Genomic DNA, 7,695 nt, shown 5'->3' on the forward strand with positions numbered 1-7,695 from the left:
AATCAAGTGTTCTGGGATTCCCATTCTTCTCAGAGTCAGCCACAGTTTGTTATGATCCACACAGTCAAATGCCTTTGCATAATCAATGAAGCACAGATAGACATTCTTCTGGTATTCCCTGCTTTCAGCTAAGATTCATCTAACATTAGCTATAATATCCCTAGTACCACGACCCCTTCTAAGCCCAGCTTGGACTTCTGACAGTTCTCTGCTGATGTGCTGTTCAATCATTTTTGGATAATCTTCAGTAGAATATTGCTTGCATGTGAAATCAATGATATTGTCCTATAGTTTCCACACTCTGTTGGGTCACCCTTCTTTGGAATGGGAACAAATATAGATCTCTTCCAGTCAGTTGGCCAAGTAGTTGTTCTCCAAATTTCTTGGCACAACTTGGTGAGCATCTGTTAGCTGAAATATGTCAATTGGTATACCATCTATTCTTGGGGCATTATTTTTTGTTATTTTCTTCAAAGCAGCCTGAACTTCTTCCTTCATCACCATAGGCTCTTGCTTATATATTATTTCATGAAATTCTTCTGTGTCTGCCAATTCCTTTCAATACAGTGACTCAGCATATTATTTCCATCTTCTTTTAATACTTCCTGGATCATTTAATATTCTGCCTAAAGCATTCTTAATTATAACAACTCGAGATTTGAATTTGTTCTTCAGATCCTTGAGCTTAAGAAATGCTGCGTGAGTTCGGCCCTTTTGATTTTCCGACTCTAGCTCCTCGCACATTTCATTGTAATATTTTACTTTGTCATTCCACACTGCCTTTTGAAATCTTCTGTTCAGCCCTTTAGTATCTTGAATTCTTCCTTGTGCTTTGGCTTCTCTGTGCTCCAGTGCAATATTCAGAGCTTCTTCTGACATTCATTTTGGTCTTTTGTTCCTCCTCTGTCTTTGTAATGACCGTTTGCACTCTTCCTGGATGATACCTTTGACATCCTCCCACAACTCATCTGGTCTTCACTCAGTAGTGTTCAAGGCCTCAAACCTGTTCCTGAGATGGTTATGAAATTTAGGTAGGATAGACTCAAAGCCATATTTTGGTTCCTGTGGATTCAGTTTAATTTTGCTCAGCTTGAGCTTGAACTTGTCTATGAGTAGTTGGTGGTCTGTTCCACAATCAGCTCCTGGCCTAGTTTTCACAGCTGACATTGAACTTCTCCAGTGGTTCTTTCCACAAATGTAATCAGTCTGATTCCTTTGCATACCATCAGGTAAAATCCATGTGTATAACTTGCATTTATGTCTTTAAAAAATGTATTCGCAATGAATAAGTTATTAATTGTAAAAAAATCAATCATTCTATCTCCAGCTTCATTTCTGTCACTAAGTCCATATTTTCCAACTACTGATTCTTCGTTTCTGTTCCCAACTTTTGCGTTCCAGTGACCCATTATTATCAATGCATCTTGATTGCATGTTTGATCGATCTTCAACTGTAAAAGTTGGTAGAAATCTTCTATTTCCTCTTCTTTGGCTCTGGTTGTTGGTGCCTATATCTGAATGATAGTGGTATTCACTGGACTTCCTTGTGTGTGTATGGATATTATCCTGTCACTCACAATATTGTACTTCAAAATGGATCTAGAAATTACTTTTTTAACTATGAAAGCAACCCCATTTATTATAGTTTTGTGAAATATATATTGGTGTTACTATATGCTGTCGAGTCAGAATGGACCTAGAGCTCTTGCTCCAGCAGGTGTTCAGAGGCTGTAAATCATGAGAAGAGATTGCCCATCAGTCCCATAAAGCAGCTGTTGTGTTCAGTGTTCCTTCACATAACAGTGCCACTCCTTACCAGTAGGCCACCAGAGTTCCATATTAAATATATAATGTTATAATAAAACATGACTGTATCTGTAACATGGTTATTGGCATTAAATGTTACAGTTTTAGTTTGATTGTTTTGCTTTATAGCATACATAAGTTCTGAAAGACATACTTTTTAAAAAAGGTTTTTTAAATTACTTTTAATGAAAGTTTACAGAGACTTAGGGTTTCCAGTCATTCATTGTTGCACTTTTCTCCCTGCCCACCTCTCCCTCCCAATTCACTTTTGTCCTTGATGTGTAAAAGAAAAACTCTTTCATTGCTATGCAATCCTTCCCTGCCCCAAGTCCACTGCACTGTGCAGCCTTCATTCTGGACTCCTGTCATGACAACAATACCTAATCATATATCCTTTTTAAATAGTTCTCTACCTCATCTGTTGCAATGCAGTATATATCATTCCTCTCCTTCTCTGTAAAAGCTCCATCTTCCTTTTAATGTGTCTTCCTTTATCTTGCCCACCTCATAGTATTTGTGTAGCACTGGATGTGTTCATTCAACTAAGTTAGAGCTGATTCTGGAAGCTTGGCCTAGATGGTTTTCATATGGTCACTAAGTGGTCATCATTCAAGTGGAGCACAGTTCTATCTGAGACCCCATTTCAGGCTTAGGTAGAACCTCAATCCTGTGTCCCACAGGTTCTTCTGCATGAGAGTCCATATTCTAGTGCAAGGAGACACTCATTTGCATAATTAATGATATCATTTCTTATCCTAGATAGTAAATATGTTGACTCTAGGGAAGGAAATAACTTTATGTGTGTAGAGGAAAGGGGACAACAAGGAGGCTTTGTGATGGCGAAGACACAGGGTGAGGAGTGAAAGCTTAATCTGTAAAAAAGTTTGGAAGCCCTTTGTTCCATGACTGTAAATGGTGTAAAAGGACCAAAGAAATATAAGGACACAGGGAATGAAACATGAGAGGTCAACAGGATCCAGATGACAAAGAAATACACAAAAGAAAGAAAAGTGGCACAATGTAACAATACTTCTATAAGACAAATGGCTTTACTGCAATGTGCTAGTCATGGTTCTGGATCGGACCGTAAATAAAGTTTGTATGTGATTTAATACAATGGTCTCCCTGAGACTTATTAATAGGAAACCATGTTCCCAGGTATAATCAACTGTCATACATGAATGAAATGACCATAAAACTGAGGCAAGAAGGAGTGAACTGACAAGGTAAATGCCACCTTGAGTCTCGATGACCAGGTGGTCTTTCTTGGTTACAGCTTGGGATGTTTATTGTGGAATTTTTAAAAACAAAACAAAAACATTCTACTTAGCTCATGGAGGCAGAAACTTTGTATACTTGAAATCAAGGTAATGAAGTAAATTCTATCTATCCACTCTGAACCTGATGGCATCTAAATTCTGAATGTGCCAAGAAGTTGTGTTGCAATGCCAGAGACATGCTGTCCAAATCCCCCAGCTGCTCTGCAGGAGAAGGATGGGCAATCTCCTCCTGCGTGATTTACTGCCTCTGAAAACCCACTGTAGGTCAGCTATGGCTCAGTTCTGACTCTACAGCACACAGCAATAACGGAATTCTTGGCCCCCTCTTCCGCTGAACCAGCAGCCATTGAACATCGTTTGGAGAACAGTTCTCCTCTGAAACATGTAGGCTTTCTAGGAGTCAGAATCCACTCCTTAGCAACAATTTTATTTGATACGACCGTCTAGTTACCATATGAAAATCAGCTGGATTAAACGCCTGAACTCCTAACTGTTAATCATCACTGCCGTGGGTGTAGCAAATATATCTGAGAAACCAGGTTACAGCCATCAGCAGAATAAATAGCACGAGATAGTTTCCGTTTGAGGATCACCATAAGGAAGGTGTCTTTTTGGGTCTCTAGCTTACTGTGACCTCGGGGTTGGGGATTTTTGGTGCTCTTTTCTCCCCTTAATTCACCAAATGCAAACTTAACTCACCAACCCTGAATAGGCATAATTTTTCCTTTCCCAAGGGGCAACTCGTTCAAGGGCACCTGCCTGGGCTTCCCCAATGACACTATGGATCATTTCCTAAGTTGCTTAATGGACTCCTTCATTCATTCCTAATAGCTCCCCCTGCAGGTATAAAGAGAGAAAGGGGGAAAAGAGCCAGGCCTAATAGCAAGGACGAGGAACTGCCATTGCAATGAGTAAATCTTCATCATTATAAAAAAGGGAATCAAAGCTTTACTATCCTCGTTTTTATGATGAAGTAAAATAAAATGGAAAAGAAGAGCGAGAGAAATGATGGCGTGGTAAACGGCCTCAAACCTAGCACGTGTTTATTTAAGCGTCTCTGTGCAAACATAACCCTGGGTGTCCGTTAAATCAGCAGGCATGTCAGTTGGCACTTCTGGTTACAGACCATTTTACGGTCATACATCATTCATAGCCGTAAAAGTCGTTTGCCCTCTGTCACCCAACCAATTGGGATACAGCCAAGAGGAAGCTGAGCAGGAGCCCAGCTCTGGGCTCCTCTGCATTTCCACAACCTGGTTCAACAGAATGTCACAGAAAATTAATTCCTCTGGGGTCATTAAGGACCCTTTCCCATCCTCCTCTCTACTAAGGGGTAATACACAATTGCAAGCCAGTATTAGTCCCTTACAGCAACACCTTGTGGCATAGTGGGTCAGAATGTGGTGGGCAGCACACCAGAGCCCAGTGAATCCCGGGCTCTGACGGGTCCAGGTGACAGGGCCCGTGACGAGGGCAGACGTGCGGGCGCTAACTCCGAATGTCCCCCACTCTGAGCAGACCTGAATGGACGCAGCGTCTAAGCCGCCCAGCGGATAACCTTGATCTGCCCTTGTTTCACTCTTGCACATTCATGGTTTTTTTCACTCCTCGCCTTCTCGATTTCACTTTGTTATTGAAAGCGAGCTGCCTGCCAAGTGGCCTGATGATCGCCTCGGGCCTTGCAAACCACGCATCTTTGGGTTCTTCCCATATGCCTGTGGTTCTGGGATGGCAGTGCGCTTGAAACCTCCCCAAACCTGGGATCTTCCCTTTCTGTAGATCGTTCTGTAACTTTCTTAATGAACTCCTTCATTCATGAAGAGGATGAGTCAACACCAGCAGTTGTCAGCACCCCAGAGGGCGCCAGGATTACCCCATCTGGTGCCCTACTCCATCTATACTTGGGCATTTCATGTGGCTCCCGGCCTCTCCAGTCTTAACAGGCTAGGATCAATTTTCCGGTGGCAGCTTGGAAATAATAGTACAAAATGTATATTAATACAGAAATATATTGTGAAACTGTCCTTAAACAAACAAATGAGCCACTTTAAAATATTACTGCTATAAATGACCATGACAGTAGCACAGCGCATATAATAAAAAATAACTGCTGAAGAGAAGCTGCTGAATTACTATAGTAATAAACCAGATGTGATTATTATCATTTAACACGGTCATTGAATACCATGAATCCCTGAAGCCATTAAAATATTTATGATTAAACATTTGCTATTCCTTATAACAGAACATATAGTTGAGTACTAAAAAACTGTTAAAGTATTATTTCAGCTAATATATGCCAGTTCTATAATAGAGGTCAACCGACATTGCCGGAATCCTTTCAAAGAGGGACGAACAGCTGCCTCTTCATATCTTGCTGTATTTTAGGATGTTTATGTTAGTATTATATACTCTCATGTCAGAGAGGAGGGTATAGCAAGTTCATACTACTAAGGTAAAAACATATTCCTGCTGTATTTGTTCATGGACAGATGTGGACTTGGGAGCTGCTATAGTGACACAGCACAGGTAGCAGATGTTTTCCAATTCTGCTCACATCCCCTTGGCCATGGACTTGAGTGTCACACAGTGAGAGGGTTTTCCTGGGGGGATGGAGACAGACAGAATAGCCAGGGAATGGAGATCCTGGGAAAAGAACTCAGTTAATGGCTGCAGCTGCATCTCAACATAGTTCCTTGATCCTCCTCTTGATGCTATGGTCACTTCCCTGATGATGGGTTTCTATTAAATATAAGATGAAGTCTCTTGTACTGATTGAAAATATTATTTGAGATTCTGGGGATGCTTCTGCACCATGGTCAATCCACTAGGGTGTCAGCTTCTCTGCTCTCTTCCTATTTCTTGGCAGTTCCAGCTTCCTCAGTGGGCAGGAGTGGTTTCTAGGAAGAGAATCATCTATCCATTGAATGTGCTGGTAGTAACTAAGGAATAGGGAAGAGGAGATTTCGCTGCTGGAAAGAAAAACTGAGAATTCTTCATCCCCATCACGTGGGACTGAATAGCCTCATTATTCATGCTTTCTTTGCCGTAAAATTTAGACCTGGCTATTTCTTTTTCAAACGAATGCTGACTAATCATCTTTCCTTATATCTTTACAGGCAAATATTTGCTAAACATGATAAAGTGTGTTGCTTGAACTCTCAGAAAAAAGTATGGAAGGAGCAAAGTAGGAATTTTGGAATGATGCTTGGGGAGGATTCTGGTTCATTGTGTTTACAAAACTGTAACTCTTCATGGGAAAAGAATACTAACCTTTCTGCTGTGGAGCAGCTGGTGGATTTGAACCACTGGAGATGCTCATCCTTTCAGCACAACATTCTACAGACTAGGACTTTCGAGCGCCAAGCTAAGGTATAAGCACATGTAATATAAATACTTAGGAACTATGGTGGCACAATAGTTACATGTTTAGCTATTAATTGAAAGATTGGCAGTTCAAATCCACCAGCAGCATTGAGGGAGAAAGGTCTAGAAATCTGCTCACACAATAATTACAGCCTAGGATTCTTGTGGTCAGTTCTCCTCTGTCCCATAGGGTCTCTATAAGTGGAACCAATGCAATGTCACACAACCACATAAATCACTGGAGTCCCCTAATGCTCTAAGTCCTTAACTTTCTCGTGTATATACAGAATGACCACAACCATGGATACTAACTTTGAAGACAAGTAGAACTTAAGACACTTGCTGTAGAAGATAAGAACTACAAACTTCAATATGGATTAGATCTCAACATCAAGAAGACAAAATCCTCACCACAAATAGGTAACAGGCAACATCATGATAGATGGAGAAAAGAATGAAATTGTCAATGATTTAATCTTACTTGGATCCAAACTCAACATACATGATACCAGCAGGCAGGAGATCAGCATTGGGGAAATGTGCCATCAGGGCCCTCTTCAAAGCCCTGAACAGTAATATTTAAATATTCAGTTTAAAGACTAAGGTGCAATTGATTCAAGCTATTGTCTTTTCAGTTACCTGCTATGCATCTGAGGGCTAGACAATGAATAAGGATGACAGAGGAATTGATACCTTTGGGTTCTGGTGTTGGACCAGAGTACTGAACATTCTACCAACTGCCAAAAATAGAAAACAGTTGTGTCTTGGAAAATGTGCAACCAGAGTGCTCCTTGGAGGCAAGAATGGTGAAGCCTCATCTCACATACTTTGGATATATTGTTAGGAGACGTTATTCCTTGGAAAAAGAAAATATACTTGGGAAAGTGGAGGACCAGTGAAAGCAAGGAAGACCCTCAATGAGATGGACTGATACACTGACTTGAGTGTTGGGGGATAATAAGCATGGCACAGGATAAGATAGGGTTCAGATCTGTTATATATAGGGTTGCTATGAGTTAGTTGTACTCAACTCGATGGCACCTAACAACAACAAACAACATATTGGAGAATAAGCATTTTGGAAAAAGTACCAGCAGCCAGGAAATAAAAAAACGTATTGCGATAGGAAAGTTTGCTGTTAGGGACCTCTCTAAAGTACTCAAGAGCAACGGTGTCTCTCTGGAGACTAAGATGTGCCTGATACAGGCCATGGTCTTTGCAATCACTTGTTATGCATCAGAGA

The 7,695-nt window shown here is 40.8% G+C and overlaps 1 pseudogene; it reads right to left on the minus strand.

The window, feature by feature from the left end:
* Positions 1–4,675, minus strand: part of LOC102859758 — a 15,439-nt pseudogene extending 10,764 nt beyond the window's left edge.
* Between the last annotated feature and the right edge of the window lie 3,020 nt (positions 4,676–7,695).

Source organism: Elephantulus edwardii, unplaced genomic scaffold, assembly GCF_000299155.1.
Source record: "Elephantulus edwardii isolate Elephantulus edwardi_28Jun2011 unplaced genomic scaffold, EleEdw1.0 scaffold00182, whole genome shotgun sequence".
NCBI lineage: Eukaryota > Metazoa > Chordata > Mammalia > Macroscelidea > Macroscelididae > Elephantulus > Elephantulus edwardii.